We start from the raw sequence: 19,598 nt of genomic DNA, 5'->3' as shown, positions 1-19,598 counted from the left end.
GATATGGTTATCACTAGCAATTTGACTATCATTGAGACTTCTGAACTTTTACAATCTAGCGAGTTGGCAGAGGGGCTAGAAGCTGGCGAGATCCGAGGTGTGGAGGGGCGCGCTATGTCGTTCACAGGCCCTGGTGGAAACATATTAGGGGTACAAAGTGAGCTAGGTAATTTGACTACGGAGGCTGCGTTAGCTACAAACCAGACCATATCTACACCACCTACTCCACACTCAGCTGCCTCAGAAGAACTATTGTCCATACCCCCACTTATGCATCCTGGCAGCTCCCCGGGGCGGACTGCAGTAAATGAATGTATCAATGTGCTAATAACTAATGCAAGCTTGCTACAAACCGCTCAGCTCCCGGAGGGTGAAAAAGACCTTAGTGAGTTTTATTCCTTTTCTGACGAGACCGGAGAGGTTGGAGCTGATGTCGTGGGGGAATGGTCGGAGAGCTATGAGTCTACGGAGGAGGAGGAGGACGAGGAGTCGGAACCTCTTCCTAATTCCTCAGAAGATAGTTATGGGGAAGGAAGACAGAATGTTAATACTGTTAAAGCCAAGACTAAAGTAGGGTCTAGAGTCATGCACTGTGGTCTAGCCAAAGAGCGCCCTGATGCCAGCCATGGTGCCAGCTCTGGCATCTCGGAGATGCCTCCCATGGCGGTTGAGACTATTTTACAGGCTATAGCAGCACATAAAGAAGAGATCGCTCTGGATAGCAAAAGATCTCGGGCAGCTTTGCGCAAAATGCAAGGGGTTGTCAAGAAGCTTTCAAAAACTTGTAATCATATAGGCGAAAGAGTCACAGAAATGGAAGTGAGGGTGATGTCGGCTGAAAAAGACTCCTCTGAGAACTCTGAGAAAATTAAGCTGCAGGAGGCAGAGCTCATGGATATCAAATGGAAGCTTGAGGACTTCGAAAATAGGCAGCGGCGCAATAACTTGCGTATTTTAGGAGTTCCGGAGAAGATGGAGGGGGAGAATATGCGAGCTTTCATTATTAAACTTCTTAGTGAATCTATGCCTGAAGTTCAAAACTGGAATTGGGATGTGGAGATACAACGGGCCCATCGAGTCCCATTCAACCTACCACCGAAACCAGGGGTGTACCCCCGTGCTATTTTAGTATACTTTGGAAATTTTTTGCTACGGCAGGTGGTGTCTGAGAAAGCGAGACCTGATCGCAAATTATCTTTCAGGGATTTTTAATTTTTTTCAAGGCCCGATTTTTTTCACGCAACCGTGGAAAGACGATGGCGGTTGCGCCTATTGATTAAACCATTCCAAGATAAGGGAGCCCTGGCATTCTTGAACAATCCCGCTAAACTCAAAATTGTACATGGTGGTCAGACAAAGTTTTTTCAGTCTGAAATGGAAGCAAAAGCCTATCTTGATGAACTATCTTAGATAATCTTAGGAAAATGTATAGGTGCTGCTAGTAATAACCTGTACATGCTTAGGAAAAGAACAACATTTAACCATGATTGATTGCATTATGTAACACATATGTGGGTATTTTCGTAATAATTGTTAGGCATGTGCTGAGATTTACGTAGATGTTGTGTAAGATATAAGAGGCCACTTTGGTCATGGTTTATATATATTTTTTTTGCTTAATTTCCACTAGTCTTTTCATGTTGGGAAGCGGTAGCTCAGTAGAAGTGCAGCAACTACATCACACAGACTCTGGTAGAGTCTGAATGCCTACGCAAGGGGGAGAGGGGTAAAGGGGGAGGGTTCAGGGGAGGGAGTTTTGGGGTGGTGGGAAGGGGGGGGTGTGGGGAAGGGGAAGAAAAAACTAAAGGGAAAAAAAAGAAAAAAAAGGGAACTTCCTCCAAGTTGCATGTTGTTTTAATCAGTTTTAAATTTATTTTCATGATGGTTTCTTTCTTCATAGCTTTTAGGAATGCAATAGCAGGTTTTCCTTGCTGCTCCATCCATGACAGGTGTATAATGCTGCAAACAAGCATTTGTGTTTGACTTATGATAGGTTTGATCCTTTTTTATTGTTTAGAGTCGGGTCCTATTTACATCTTGGCAAAAACGTTAAAGTCCTGATGATGATCTCATGGAAATTTACTGTATGAGATCGAAACGTTGATGTATAGCCCATCTCCCCCCCCCCCCAGGGTCTTAATGCTAAGATGGACATTCACATTGTCAATGTACTATATGACATCATTTACTTTGAACGCCTTCATTCCTTATTTGTTTGATTTTAATACAATCTGTAAAAGCATTTGATTTATTTACCTTCTTATTATTATAAGAAGTGTAAATAATTGAGTGCCGGATGTCATTTTAGGACATTGCTAAATAATCTAAGTACTTTTATTTTACTCCAAATTAGTCCCTTGTGGGCATCTTACCTTACTTAATCATAGATACCTAAGTCCACAAGGGTATACTGGGTTGGCCTTTTGTGCATTACACTTTTAGAAAGTTGGCATTTTCTTGCCGTAGCCATTTGGAACCTGCAGCCTGTCTCTGGGTAACATGAGTTTGTATAGTAGACAACTGGGCTATGTGTATTCCTCCTAGGCAGTCACACACAATGGGGAGCTTAGGCATGACTGATTGGACCATCACTGGCAGGATGGGAGGGAGAAGCAAGGCCTAGCCCCACTTACATTTGAATAGGCTGTGTCATGTTTCCACATAAAGGGCTGCATGCCCCCAGTAGTTAGTCTGGAAAAGGCATGCTTCTAGAAGCTTCTCCCTACTTCAAAGGCACAACTGGGTATAAATACTGGACCTCAGACACCACCACTTTAGTACATTGCTGGACCTGTGGAACCTCTGCCAGGAAGAAGGACTGCTGTGCTGCTGAAAGGACTGCCACATTCCTGGACTGCCGATCTAAAGGACTGATGCCCTGCTGTGCTGGCCTGCTGCCTTATGCCTGGGTGAGAAAGACTGGACTTGCATCTCTTGAACCTGGAACCCAGAGTGACTCCAAGTGCTAGTTCTGGTTAGCTGGCATCCTGAGTCCTGATCTGAAGCCTCAGGGACACAACAGGCTTCCAACAACCTTGTACTCTCACCTGGACTCGGCTATTTGTAAGTCTACCCTGCTAAGTGGTGCCACCCCTCTCCTGGACACTTGGAAGTGGGCACAAGGTACTGCGCCTGCCTCTGTGAATCCAGCGGAACTGAGACCTCTCCTCCCGACTGTTTATTGCAACCTCGGTGCCGGACTTCGCATCACTAACCCCATTGAAGGGATCCTCAGTGATGATGCAGGTCCTCGCATTGCAGCCTCGCCGCATCTTGGAACCGATGCATTGCTTCAGCTGCACAACGCATCTTCGACAGGAATCCTTGTTAACACTCCGCAAACCAGGATTTAAGGTACTTTGTTCAGCGGGCCTAACTGGGTCCCTGTAGCCAGCTCGCTCTCCATTGTGGTTGGCCTGAATTTGTGACGTTGTCCCAGCCAGGCACAACCAGATATCCACAGTTGGTGCTTTGTGCTTTTTGGCACTATTTTCACTAAAATCTTTTAAATTGCATAACTCCGGTTCTACTGAAAGAGCTATTTTTCTAACTTGGTGTGGAAACCATTTTGTGCGGTGTTTGCACTTTATTACTGTGTGGGCGGCCGTTTGAAATCGGACCAGAGAAGCCCGGTGTGGCTTGCATCACCTCTATTTCCCAGCGGGACCCTGCCACCTGTCTCCCCCCGCCGCCGCAGCCCCTGACATCGTGCTGCGGCCGCCGAGCGGGGGAGACTACAATCCCCAGCCTGCCTTGCGGCAGGAAGCCGCGAGACCTAACTTCCGCGCCAGGAGGCGCTACTAAGTCCCTCAGCAGTCCCAGGGGAGCGGGCGGCCGTTTGAAATCGGACCAGAGAAGCCCGGTGTGGCTTGCATCACCTCTATTTCCCAGCGGGACCCTGCCACCTGTCTCCCCCCGCCGCCGCAGCCCCTGACATCGTGCTGCGGCCGCCGAGCGGGGGAGACTACAATCCCCAGCCTGCCTTGCGGCAGGAAGCCGCGAGACCTAACTTCCACGCCAGGAGGCGCTACTAAGTCCCTCAGCAGTCCCGCGTCGCGGGAGCGCGCGGGAGCGCGCGGGAGCGCGCGGGAGCGCCGGGCTAAGCCCGGGCAAAGGGCGGGCCCTCTGAGGCCCTCAGAGGACCGATTAGGACGGGACGGGCCTCCCCGCTTGTATCTTCTGCTAAAGGAGATATAGTGTACACACATTATTTTGATTTTCTTCTGTAAAATTACTATCTCCACTCTGATCATGCCCTGCACGGGGGGAACAAGCTCAGCTGCGCAAATGCACCAAACGATTACCACAAGCTCTCTGTCTATTGCTCATGTGATAGACATAAACTGTCCTTGTTACTCTCCATCTAGTACGTTATCTGCTCCATTAAACTCTCCTGGAGTGCATATTCTGTCCCTGTGGGATGAACTAAACAGTCTATGCAAAACAAAGTATGTCAGTTTGGATGCACCCTCTCTTGCCAAAGGTACCGGTACTATAAATACTAAAGGCAGTACACAGGAATCCCCCTTTTTATTGAACAAAGTTAATACACAAGCCTCTGTACTTCTATGGCTATTACCCGTCAAAAGAAAGCATGATGAGGACAATGCCGAAAGGACTCAATCCAAATTCCATAAACCATCTGTAAGTCCCGCACGGTCTGTTCATAATCTCCCTATCACCATGGAGACTGATGTCAAACTGGATGAATCAATATCTTATTCCCAGATCCCTCTACTGACTCAGATTGAACAGCTTGTTAAAACCATCATTTCCCCACTAACAGAAAAAATCAACGCCATAGGAGAAAGGCTCTTGGGTCTAGAGAATAAAATCACGGCTATCTTGAAACCCATCGATAATTCAGTAACATCAAACCGACCCCAGCCATCTACCACTCTCCTATCAGCTAAGCCAACTGCCATCCACAAAAGCATGCAAGTCACTCTACATTCCCCTAAAATCCCTGATTCAACTACTTCCAAAGCTCCTTTCAAATCTGTTATACCAAGGCCCTCAGAGGTCAAGACAGTACGCAAAGTACCACACATACATCTCCCGCCAGAAGCCGCGCCATATGGTGTCCGTCCTCTCAGGAGTACCAGCACTTGCGATGGGAAAAGCTGAAAGACAGCAGGACCTATTGAACAAAGTTATATTCTGGATGGGAAGAAATAGACCCCTACCACCGGACAAAGACGGCGGAATCCTGAGTGTGAGAAGGGTGGGCTGGTTGGGTCCACTACCAAAAAACATTTCAGGGGACTTGGTACTGGTTAGATTCAGGACCGGAACATCGCACCATACTTAAGATCTTGTCCGCCCCAAGAAGGGGATGGCCCAATACATATTTGGGATCTATTTGATTTTTATCCCTGTATGCCAAATATCCCCCGGTTGGGACCTACAATAGCCTACCACCACGCGTTGGGGGGGGAAGTCCAGGTACCCAGTGGTATTAGTCTTTTTGTTTCCAACAGATTTGATCCATTGTACAACTGTCGTAACTTTTGAGTCTACTCATCTTAAAGGACAAACCCGTGTATCTTCACTCCAGATAGGGACAAACCCCTTGAATAATATGTTACACTACTGAATTCTGAGGATGGGGTCATGTCTTCTTTGAAATTGAAGTTATGTTAGTCTTGAATGTACATATTTATTTTCAATGATTGTCTTTTTTTGTACGCTTTTATGATTTTAAAAAACAAAATCGAATAAAGCATTTCATAACATAACTGTGTGAAGCACTGCACAAAAACTTTACACATTGCCTCTAAGTTAAGCCTGAATGCTCTGTGCCAAGCTACCAGAGGGCAGAGCACGGGTTAATTTAGGGTTAGCGTGTGCCTCACCCTGACCAGGATTGTGGTTGCTGCGTGACAAGGGCTCACTCCCAGTCAACCAACAACCCAATTTCTTACAAATGGGTCTCAAAAGATGTTGGGTTTCAGACGCCATTGCGTCTGACCCCAGAGGGGCGAGGTCCAGTGACCAGGCCAGCTTCATATCGACGTGGTCTGATATAGAGATGTATAACATCGCCACGGAGCCCATGCATTGCAGAAGCGAGTGAGACATAAGCAGGTGATTGATTCAAGAATATGAATAGTGTACAAGGGAGTAGTAGGAGTAGTCTCTGGCAATCGGGTGTAAGTGACAGCATTCATCCACCAGGCCTAGTTCAGTAATTTCCTTTCTGAGGATGACCTGGAACTACCTTCCGAAACATCTCAGAATCTCTCCCTCCATCATGGACCTCCAAGGATCTGCCAAGTCACCAGGATTTGGGCCGTTTGGGTGCAGTAGGGAGCTGTGCCTGGTCAAATCTAGAATGTCTTTTGGGCCAGAGGGATGGGCCAGGGGTGGCAAGTTGAGCCCTACTGAGTTTGATGCGAAGTCTATTGTGGGCAGCATGGGACGATGAGCCGTCATGTTGTGCTGGGTCCCTGAACCCACAGGGTCTGTTGCAGTCTTCGGCAGCAGGGCTCATTCTCTGTTGTGCCACGGGAAGTTGCCCGGAGCGGCCCAGGTATTGCAGGTAGATTCCAAGTGAGGGCCAGGGAAAGACGCCAAGATGGCAGGTGGCGCCTCGTGGCCGCACAGGCTACTATGGATGCACAGGACAGTGCACTATATGGCAGCCTGGATGGGGGTCGCCCGCAGCATGATCCATTCTATTACGGCTATCTATCAGGAAAAATAGGAGGCCTGTTTAACCAGGGATATAACCCTGGATTGCCTTAGTTGTGAAAAGGGCACTGAGATTCCATGGCTTGCCAGCATCGCTTCTAGCATCCGCTCTGTCAACTTAGTACAAGTCTATATTGACGCAATCAATAATTTACACATCAATAAAAAACAGTTACGTAAGGCTTTATATGATCAGACTGCTTCAGAGAGAATGCGTTTGGTGAGCCATAAGGCAGGCATGGCAATCTACATGGTAGCAGCACCCGCGGAAAAAATCACAGGGTATCTGACTAGAGTTAGGGGTTGATGGGAAAGGAGCCTCCTGTTCTGGTATAGGGCTGGCACAGTGAAATAGTTGCTGTGCTTCATAATGGGCTTTAACACTGGTCTCGATTTTTACCACGTCCCTGTGATGGAAACTCAGGTCAAACAATGTTGCACTTAACATTTTTCTGTGGTTTTCATGTTATATACCCAAAGCACTTGCTGATTCCCTTCCTAAGGAAAGGATGCATTAAGAACTTGAGGGATGCACGGAATATTTTTTTTAACTCGGTGGATGAGGAGGAAGCTATTCCTTTGGGTGCATTTTTAAAAGCAGCTGTCAGGGCCCGTTGCACAATGAACACTCCATAGGTCACCAGTATGGTCTTTAACTGCGGACTCTGTGTTTCTTTTATGCACTTTTGCTGGGGTGGTGTAATTTTAACCATTGGATGCTTTTATACGTATTTGTTTTTAACCTTTTTAAATCTTTTATTGTATGTATTTAAATGCTTTGCACTGCACATTTACGAGTAAAACGTGTATTCGAATAGAGTATATTGAATTGAATTGGAACCTTACTGAAAGCTAGTGGATCATTCTTTTGAATGTTATCTGCAGGCCATATTTTAAATCGGCAGAGCACATCATTTACTGAATCTGCCCCACTTTTTTTGTAACGAATGTGTAAGATTTATGCCCCTATGACTGATAATCTATCCAAACATTTTAGCCTTTTTTACTTTTTCAGCGATTTTGTGACATTCATAAAAAGCTTTATATCATGCCTTTGCTACAAGATAGTGGGCTTAGGTTCCTTCAGTTATTGTCCACACCACAGATTGTTTACTTCTACAGGTTTTTTAAATCTGCGGTTGATACTAACAAGGACAGTAATTTCTGCTGATCATTTCCCTTATGAACAAGCAAAACGCAAGATGTGTAGGAAAAGATCCAAAATAAGTCCTGCAGAGAGAACAATAAATTACTCCCTACCTATGGGTCACCGGACAACTCATATAGTTCATTTATCATTCACGATTCTGCCCCCAGTTTGAATTTCCAACATATATTTATATTTTTCACATACATACTAAACATCCAACGAATACAAAAGGTAGTGATGTAATAATCAAAAGCGATTTGGTAGCTAATTTTAAGGACAATAACTTCCTACATGGCTCTCTAAAAATGTTTCCAGGCACATTGTAATAGGCCGGGGAACTTCACGCAGCTCCAGAGCCGCCTTGCTTCTCAACTGCTTTATTGAAAGCCTTTAACAGCGGTTACTGCTTGCTACAGTCTTTCAGACGCGGCCGGCCCCGTTGGGTTGTAGGCGGCTTGCTGTGTTTAACAATCGGAACTCATATTTGTATTGTAACATGATATGTATATCCAGTCTATGCTTAGCCGGCCCACTGGGTTGTAGGCACCTCAATGTTGTTCTCTGCATTATACGCCGTCAATAAAAACGATTTAGTACTAAAAATGTTTCCTTTCTACTTCACTTAAGGTTTTCACCTTTGGATGTTTACTTTTGAATGTTTTCTTTCACTGGCCCTAATAGGTCTGTTCTTCGACAAAGGTCTAGTACAGATATTTCAGGACATGCACAAGATTGTTATTACTCACTTATAAGCAGCAAAAGCCATATAAAACAAGCATTAGAAATGCAATCGGGCTCGGATTTATTTGAGTTTGAGCTAATGGCATTATAAATGCCAATGTATTGTTGCTATGTGTTGTGGAGTGTGTTCATGTGGTGTGTACTGCCAGTGATCTCCTTGTGAGTGTGAGAATATTGCACCGTTACTGCCTGTGATGTCCTTCTTCTGAGTGTGAGAAGCTTGCACCTCTGCTGGCATGTCTCCTTGTGAGTGTAAGAACTTTGCACTGGTGCTGCCTGTGATGTCCTTCTTGTGAGTGTAAGAAGCTTGCACTGCTGCTGCCTGTGATGTCGTTCTTGTGAGTGTGAGAAGATTGCACCTCAGCTGCCTGTGGTCTCCTTGTGAGTGTAAGAAGCTTGCACAGCTGCTGCCTGTGATGTCCTACTCACTACTCTACTCTGCACTCACTACTCTACTCACTACTCTACTCACTACTCTACTCACTACTCTACTCACTACTCTACTCACTACTCTACTCACTACTCTACTCACTATTCACTACTCTATTCACTACTCACTACTCTACTCACTATTCACTACTCTACTCACTACTCACTACTCTACTCACTATTCACTACTCTACTCACTATTCACTACTCTGCACTCACTACTCACTACTCTGCACTCACTACTCACTACTCTGCACTCACTACTCACTACTCTGCACTCACTACTCACTACTCTACTCACTACTCTACTCACTACTCTACTCACTACTCTACTCACTAGTCACTACTCTACTCACTACTCACTACTCTACTCACTACTCACTACTCTACTCACTACTCACTACTCTACTCACTACTCACTACTCACTACTCACTACTCACTACTCACTACTCTGCACTCACTACTCACTACTCTGCACTCACTACTCACTACTCACTACTCTGCACTCACTACTCTGCACTCACTACTCACTACTCTGCACTCACTACTCACTACTCTGCACTCACTACTCACTACTCTGCACTCACTACTCACTACTCTGCACTCACTACTCTGCACTCACTACTCACTACTCTACTCACTATTCACTACTCTGCACTCACTACTCACTACTCTGCACTCACTACTCACTACTCTGCACTCACTACTCACTACTCTGCACACACTACTCCCTACTCTGCACTCACTACTCACTACTCTACTCACTATTCACTACTCTGCACTCACTACTCTGCACTCACTACTCACTACTCTGCACTCACTACTCACTACTCTGCACTCACTACTCTACTCACTACTCTACTCACTACTCTACTCACTACTCTACTCACTACTGTACTCACTAGTCACTACTGTACTCACTACTAACTACTCTACTCACTACTCTACTCACTACTCACTACTCTACTCACTACTCTACTCACTACTCTACTCACTACTCTACTCACTATTCACTACTCTACTCACTACTCACTACTCTACTCACTATTCACTACTCTACTCACTATTCACTACTCTGCACTCACTACTCACTACTCTGCACTCACTACTCACTACTCTGCACTCACTACTCACTACTCTGCACTCACTACTCACTACTCTGCACTCACTACTCTGCACTCACTACTCACTACTCTACTCACTATTCACTACTCTGCACTCACTACTCTGCACTCACTACTCACTACTCTACTCACTATTCACTACTCTGCACTCACTACTCACTACTCTGCACACACTACTCCCTACTCTGCACTCACTACTCACTACTCTACTCACTATTCACTACTCTGCACTCACTACTCTGCACTCACTACTCACTACTCTGCACTCACTACTCACTACTCTGCACTCACTACTCACTACTCTACTCACTACTCTACTCACTATTCACTACTCTACTCACTACTCACTACTCTACTCACTATTCACTACTCTACTCACTATTCACTACTCTGCACTCACTACTCACTACTCTGCACTCACTACTCTGCACTCACTATTCACTACTCTGCACTCACTACTCTGCACTCACTACTCACTACTCTGCACTCACTACTCTGCACTCACTACTCACTACTCTACTCACTACTCTACTCACTACTCTACTCACTAGTCACTACTCTACTCACTACTCACTACTCACTACTCTACTCACTACTCACTACTCTACTCACTACTCACTACTCTACTCACTACTCACTACTCACTACTCACTACTCACTACTCTGCACTCACTACTCACTACTCTGCACTCACTACTCACTACTCACTACTCTGCACTCACTACTCTGCACTCACTACTCACTACTCTGCACTCACTACTCACTACTCTGCACTCACTACTCTGCACTCACTACTCACTACTCTGCACTCACTACTCACTACTCTGCACTCACTACTCACTACTCTACTCACTATTCACTACTCTGCACTCACTACTCTGCACTCACTACTCACTACTCTGCACTCACTACTCACTACTCTGCACTCACTACTCACTACTCTACTCACTACTCTACTCACTACTCTACTCACTACTCTACTCACTACTCTACTCACTAGTCACTACTCTACTCACTACTCTACTCACTACTCTACTCACTACTCACTACTCTACTCACTACTCACTACTCTACTCACTACTCACTACTCTGCACTCACTACTCTGCACTCACTACTCACTACTCTGCACTCACTACTCACTACTCTGCACTCACTACTCACTACTCTACTCACTACTCTACTCACTACTCTACTCACTACTCTACTCACTACTCACTACTCTAGGTGTGGCGCCGCGGCCAGGGCGACTGACGCTGGAATCTGGGGACCACGGTTCGATCCCCGGCTCCGGCGGCAGGTTAGCCCAGCACCATGTGACTCTGGGCAATAGCTCGCTTAATCTCCCCTACGGCCCCCAGCGCCTAGAGACCCTTACGGGTGCTTGTGCGCTTTACAAATGTGGACTTTACTTTACTTTACTCACTACTCACTACTCTACTCACTACTCACTACTCTACTCACTACTCACTACTCTACTCACTACTCTACTCACTACTCTACTCACTACTCACTACTCTACTCACTACTCACTACTCACTACTCTACTCGAAATACCACACACACACACACTCAGCAGCAAGCAGAGCGTGGACATAAAATTAAAAACTAACGGCAGGCCCAATAAAGAAATCGTCACACACTCCAACACGCTAAATGTCACATACATATTAAATGGTATAAAGGACAACTGGCACAAACATACACACATGTACCGTCTGTAATATAAAGATAAGCAGCAAACACAATAAATGCTATACGTACAAACGAAACTGTACACATCTACCCAAATGACAACACCCATGCACCAAAAACTCAAACGTACTACATAATACCAAAGAGGAGACAGAAACTAGTTAACAGATATACAAGTAAATTAAATAAACTCCAAAGAGCACAAAATAAGTGCAAGACATACAAACCAAAAGGCACACAAGCGACACAATTAGCAAATGAACCTACCAACAGAGATTTGTTAAAAGTCGCCTAAATGCACATTATATGTACATAATCAAATGGAATTCAAATGCAGCTGAAATGCCCACTCCGATCATTAATCTGTGAATGAAGCGCAAATGATGAAACACACAGGGCCTGGATAACTATCTGCCCACCAGCGCTTATTAATAAAAGACAAATATCGCTCTGAAACGTTTACTTTGTTCCAGGCAGAAGGGATTTATTCCGTTTTCAATGTGAACAAGGCCCGAATTCTATTCCTCTCAGAAAAGTGCAGCTACCTCTGTCACATTACAAGGTAAAAATCTGTTTCTCATTAGAATATAAATGCAATAAAAATTCCTGTTGCCAAGAAATATTTTCCAACTGGGTGGGCCTGCACACTTCCCTCCGGCTCGATTTCACACTTCTGTTTCTGCAAAGAACTTGATAAATCTTGAAACTATCAGAACTCCAACTTTCCGCACAAGGACCCCATAAATACATTTGCCCAGGGCGCCCCAAATGCATGAAACTACCGGCATGTTATTAAAGCGTTACAGCGTAACAAGGTTCTATAAAATTAATTACCTTGGCCCCGGGGAGGAATGCACGCCTCGAGTCATTAGAGAATACTGCATTTAGTAGATTCTTGCTGCGCTGTAATGGAACCCCAAGAGGTACGACACTCTCGGTTGGCACGAGTTCGGGGAATAATAGAGGTAGAGATAGCGCTGCAATGGATTTCATTCGGCCCCTCGAAATATAGGAGTTGGGCGTGCTCACTTCACTCGCTCCACACGGCGAGCACACAACTGACACCGAACCTCACAGGAACCTTTAAAAATTGCTGTAAACAACGCATTCTACAGAAACTGTATTACCCTATTATACAAGGCGGCAAAACCCAAAATGCATTTAGAGGTAACTCCGCAGCATCAGCGTGGGGGCAGGTTTAGGTCCCTTGACAGATGAAATATTGGCCCATTGCTGTCCACAAACGGATGTGCTCCCGCCCAAGCAGTCAGTGGCGTCTAATCTACTACGGCCACACTCAGTGTATATTGGACTCCCTAATACATAGACTGGGGCTGAAGGAAGACCGGGTGTGTCTGTTGTGGGGAGGAGGGTGCAGAGTTTCTCCACCAGGACTGGAGTTCTGCAGTGGCTTGTAGGTTTTCGTGTGAAGTCTTCGCTTCTCTACAAGAAATCACTGACGTCCGTTTTTTTTTTGCCGAGTTTTAAATAGCGCTAACTTGACCCGAATCGGGTATCAGAGCGCTTTACAGAGCACCAGTTACGTTTCATGAGGACACAACACTCACCTTTAAAGTTGCTGGGGACGGCCGCCGGTGCAATCTGCAGACTCCAGAGTTCACAGGAGAGGAGGGGCTGGGGCCGGGAGGAGCAGCTCATGCTCGCAGTCCGCAGTCGCAGGCTCCGCTCAGCTAGAAAGGAATTTGAAAAGGAGGACGTGGGGGGGGGGGGTCCCTCGTCGCCCCTGCGTACACCCAGTACACACAGGCCATGCTTCCCGACTCAGAGGGGGTGGGAGGGGCGCTGAGGAGAGAGGGAGGACATCTGCGAGCTTACCGTGTCACTGTTCTGTTGCATGCAATGGTGTACGCGCTCGCACCATCTGGCTTGCATTACACGGGCACTCTGACAGCTCGTAATTAAGATTAATCACTCTGCCATGCTCGTTCTCGCACACAAAATGCCACATCGGGCACGCGTAAATTACTTACAGCCTATCACTTCAAGGCTACTACATACACAGCACAGGGAAGACGAATCACTGACCAGATGACAGAAAACGCTAAGGAATGTGTGGAATTCCTCTCACCAAGGCCCTAGGAGATACTTCTTTTTTTTCTCCTTTAACATTAGTTCTCGAAACTCCTCCCAGTTTCACTGGGGAGGAGTCCGAGCGCTAAAAACACACGAATGCCAATTCTGTGTGGTTATAGACGTGTTTCCTATTTCTCCTTGGCTATCGTGAAATTCAAAAGTTGATTTATGGGGGCCCTTCTGCAACTCCAATGTTACCAGTCTTGTTGCTGTGCATTTACCCTGGACTTCCCCCTGGGCAATCCTCCCTGTGTTCGATAGTTGCTTGTTGCAGGCTCACTCTACCATTGATACCTCTGTGTTCTCCTCCTCCACCCCCACCACGTCCTGTAGGGACTGTTAGAATTCCAGAAGCACTCATCTAAGAGGTGAACGAGCCCGCCCCAGAAGCCGAAACCGAAGAAGAACATTAATGAGTCAACATTAATGATTAGCCGCCTTTCTTTTCCCCGTCCTTTCTTCTTCTTTTGTTTCTCTCTCTCTTGCTCTGGGTCAAAGACTAATGAAGAAAATTAAGTACCATCCCCAAAAACGGGTGCCTGTCGGACCCAACTGCAACCACAGGCTCAAATTAAGCCCTGGTTAAAACCTTATACCAGCGAATCGTCCCACCTTTTCATAAAGACACTTTACAGAGGAGCATTCACAATTAATAAGTGAACTGTTGTTTGATCATACACATGAGAGGAATTCTTTTGATTTTTAATTCTTGGAAAATGAGTTGCTACCTTGGCTTCATTTAATGACTTCCTGAACAACACATAAGCCCAACATAATAGAAAAAGAAGCAAACTGTATCTATCTAGTCCTGCTTGACAGATTGTTGAATGATCGGGACCGGTGGAATGCAGGAAGGCCACAGCACAGGCAGAGCACATGGTGCCTGTGGAATCCATTGGCTGGACACTGAGTCGATAAGAACCTCTGTGTGCGGCAATGGTGACTGCTCCAACTCAGATCAGCGTTTTTGTTACTTAAATATAGTGGGTCTTCCATTGGGTTGAAATATGTGGTTCCTCATTCCTAAATGGTATACAGCCTCCTCACACAGGCAGATGCCGGCTATGGGTGCTTTATTTACACACTGCCTTCATCTTGCTGGGCTGTATCTCTGCATTCAAGTTCCTTTTCTAGCATCAGATTTCCTTCGCTGTTTTGTTTCTCCTCTCTGGGTTCTTCACTTTTGCTTAATCCTACTACTACTTTTAAACTACTATAATCTCTAGCCTCTCCTGTTTTCCAGATTATCGCTCCTCATGGCTTACACCTTCTCTACCCATTCTCCACCTGGAGCTCTTCTGGGAACCACGCTGTGAATCAAGCACTTATGTAGCCTAGAGTGATGCGAAATCTTGGGGTATTCTAGTATGTAATACTGCTGACACCATACACTACATGCTGTGTGCTGTTTATGTTATGTAGTCCTATGTACATGTTGGAAATCCCTGAGAGGTATTGGTGTATACAAAAATCAAAGTCCTGGAGCAGTGTCTCTACCTTTGCTACCCTTCCTGGCTGTTTTCCTGTGACTTGTAACATAACTAATTACTTTATGCTCGAACGTGCAAAAGGAAAATATATGCTGATCAGCAACGACACACTTAGGAAACAGTCTTCGATAAAGGGGACTGGGTACTGGTCAAACAAAAACAGTAGCGGAAAGTGGACACTCTATTTGCTGTTGACCCGTTTAGGGTTGTCACATGGTGACAGTGTATCGTCCCAGAAAGTCCAACACACGGGAATTGTCAAACTTTAAAACACCTACCTCAATCTTTGTCAGCTCCTGAGATCACAAGTGAGGCGACCCCACCTGAATGTCCAGATCAAACATCTGAGCGTATGTCATCGGTGTGAGAAGTTGGCCAGGTATATGATGTTCGCTATTCTTGTGAGCACCTTGCACCAGTTCAAACAACCCTTATGGTGATGGTTGTAAAGTCAACCTTATAGACCAGCTATCCTAGAGGTAGCATGGACAAGCAGTCTTAGGCTAAAACTTCAGAGAGCATGTGAAGCAAGCTGTTTTACCATGTTTAACCCCTTGAATACCAAATGAAAGGACACCACACAGGTTATATATAAAATATATATGTATTTATTACTAACACAACCCTCTGAACTCTTTATGAGGTCAGAGGCACAAGCACATAACAAGATACTTAATTTTCATACAATAAGTTGCACAAAATACAGTTGGGTCCTAGGGGCACGTAAAACCATGTATTAAAATAGTGGTATAAGAACCACGTCACGAACAGGGAGTAGGCCTAGGGCCTAGGGAATCGCTGGGGCTACGCTGTACTACCAAGAGTTAGGAAGCAGGAGGCCCACGGGATGCGTGTGCAGTGTCTATTCACACACGCGAGTTACCATAGGGATACAATGGGAATGAAAGAATTGGAAACTAGTTCTTTTAGGACACTTCCGGATGGACTAGGAAAAAGCTACTTAAAACTAGGACACTAGGATAGTCAATACCCACAGGAGCACTGAAGTACTCGCGTTACCTCACCCACAGGAGCCGGGTGCATAGGTGTCAAAGTGTCGGGTTTCGTCGCTGATTCCTATGGAGACCTGTAAAAAGATGCTACAAGCGACCAGGAGAGAAGTGTCCGGTTGGATCCAAGGGCGGATCGAGGATGAAGAGTACCTGAAAGCAGAGGGGACATAGTCTGGATCACTAGCCAGTGACCAGGAAGGAACCAGGAAGGAACCAGGCGATGTCGTGAAGCAATCAGGTGATGTCATGAAGCTTGTCTTTGCAGCCACGTGGACCAGGAGGTGTCAACGATGACCAGGAGCTGGATACAAACTGTCCCACAAAAGCTCTCACTGTCGGCAGTGCCGGCTTCCGGATTGGAGTCAACAAGCTTTGGCAAAGGCAACCCATGCAGGAATCAAAGATGGCTTCTGTTGCAGACCAGCAAGGTCTGGGGGGCTTCTCCTTTTCAGGGAAGCAGGGGGCAGCCTGGAGCAACCAGGCCAGTGGTGTAGATTCAAAGGTTCATTGTCACAGAGGCCACTAGCCAACGAGCAAGTAACCGGACAGACGCACCAAGCACAAAAACACCAGCAGGCCCCACGCGGCACTCGTGGAGTGTGAAGGGCTGTGCGTCGGTGCAAAAGGTGCTCGGGGCTGAGGCTTCTCAATCCCCAATGCACAACTTCAAGGATTCCTCAGAAGCTGCACAAGTAGCAAAGAGCAGGCTTTTCAAGATGGCCGGTCCCACGTCTCGCGTCGCCTCCACGGGTCTCAGCTTTGCTGGGGCTGTGGATCAGGGTCAAAGAAGTCTGAAAGTCTGGAACTCGATGGACTCTGTGCTCGGGCTCCGGCAGGAGCATTGACAAAGTAAACTGCAGATCTCTAAATGGTGCCTGTAGGTACAGGGTGGTCACTCCTTGACCACAAGGGAGATTCCTCAGTCTTCTAGTTGCAATAGAATGTTGAAGGTCCAGAGTTTCATTTCAAGTTTCAGTTCAGGATAATTCTAAAGTCTCTTGACTCAGCTCCTACCTTTATACCAATCTAAGGGGCTGGGTTACCTGCTAGGTCCCTCCTATGGGTGGGACTAGGGAAGGGGGTGCTTACACCCCTTTCCCTGTGTCCAGTTTCGCACCAGATCTGGGGCTGGAGTGCCCCAGCAACTGGTTTGAACCGGGCTATGCATGGGACACCTTGTGTGCCCCATGCAGTGTCTCATTTCATTCAGTCCTCCCTGCCCCAATACACTATGGCCTGTCTGGGGTGGTGCTAGCACTTCCCAAGACAGGAAACCTATTGTCCAAGCCTTCCTCGCTGGAAGGACTCCCAGCAGCAGGAGGTCAGACTTGTATCTGTGGCAGCAGCATCCATTTTGTGATGCTAAGGCTCTGGTTAACTTAACAGGAACAACATGTCTTCTCCCTCTAGAAGGGTGGAATGCTACCCCCATCACCAGAACTGGCAAGGGGGTAGTATTCCAAAGCGCATGACACCTTACACGACATGTTTTGATGAAGCCAAACCAGAGTTAGCATTTAACCGCGAGGTTCATAATGCACTTAAGAGTATATGGTGTGGCTATATCCTAGAACAGCTATAAGGACATGGTTCCGAAAGTTGCAGACAGGCTCAGCTCATGCTAGAGCCTCATCTCACATAAAACCAAGCACTCTGCCTCCAGGATTGTTAAGGCCTGCCATAGGAGTGACTTATAGGTGTATATTTGTCTAGATATAAGGTTAGATATAGGAATACTATATCTAAGCAAGGGGTGATTACACAACCTTGCCCCAGCTGAGTGATCAGCCAGTTCTGTCAATTTGGATGGCCAGCCAGGGGTGGCATAATTCATGCTGCAGCCCCTGGTAGGCCTTGGATGCACCTATGCCCTGGGTACCTATGGTACACTATACAGGGGCTCACAAGGTGACCCAATATCCAATTAGGTATGTACCTAAGGTACATGGAGTCCATTTTATAGAGAGAGCAGATAGCCTGGGGCCCTGATTAGCAGGATCCCAGGCCAACTAAGTCGAAAACCAGCTAAACACTAGGCAAAAAATCTGTGGTAACCATAGTCAGATATCCATCCTCCTACAATCGGTGCCCAATCAAGGTGCATCTCAACTATCGTCTACCACCCAATCTGGCACACCAGATTGAGCGCCTTAGTGTCTCATTTAGGAAACATGATGCTAATGTGTTCTGTACTTTTTATTTAACAAAGGGAGAGATGTAGATTCTGTGATATTATCAGCACAAGGACTCTCGCAGTTCTAGGCGGACTCCAAACAGGAATTACGTAGTATGTCGGGAGGTGTTAAGGTGTGGTTATTCACGTTATGATGTAATACGTGTGGAGTGTTTGATCGTACGTTGAGGAATAAAGACGTCTGTTGCAGAGCTCTGTGTGTGGCATGTTGATTTGCAAGCTCAAGGGCTGGGGAAGACCCTACAACTAGTGACAAGTAAGCAATCCATGCTCCAAAGAAACAAGTCTGCCCTTCTTCAGAGTTTTCAATGGTACAGCAAACTGCTCGTGCATGCCACATGCGCCCCAAATCGATGCAAATAAGTCTGCGGTTGGTGTATGTGGAGTCAAAGCCCCGCTTCAGCCTATACACAGTCATTGAAGAAGTTGAAGGCCCTGCAGAGGAGCACATTTAAAAAGTCCACCAGAACCCTCTGGTAAGGCTGAAAGGAGATAGCCTGTGCCATCCCATAACACACAGCCATCATCCATACGAAGCAAACACTAAAGACAGTGACAACCAGGTACTAAAACAGAAATGTACGTACCAGCACAAGTGAGTGAAGTGCTATACGACCTCAGAATCGGATGAGATAACAGGCTCAAGCAAAGGGGGTGTACTGTGGAGAGGTTGCAAGCCTGCTTCATTCAAAGACGCTTTCTGAACAGCACGTGCTCTCAATGGTGACAGAAGGGAGCGCAAAGTACGATGCTGCTGTGTTTCTGAAACCACCACCGCCATTCAACATAGCGGAGAACCAGAACATTGGTGCCGGGTGGGCTGCATGGATTGAAACGTTCGATGAATTCATAGATGTGCTTAAAGAAGAAGATTAAAAGAAAATCATTAAATATTTGGAAAACCTTGCTGGTGATGGAGTGAAAGATGTGCAAAAGTAAGCCTCACATACTGATTTAGTGTTGTACCAAAAGATAA

This window comes from Lissotriton helveticus, chromosome 3_1, assembly GCF_964261635.1.
Source record: "Lissotriton helveticus chromosome 3_1, aLisHel1.1, whole genome shotgun sequence".
Classification (NCBI taxonomy): Eukaryota; Metazoa; Chordata; class Amphibia; order Caudata; family Salamandridae; genus Lissotriton; species Lissotriton helveticus.
Note: the sequence above shows the minus strand (reverse complement) of the source record.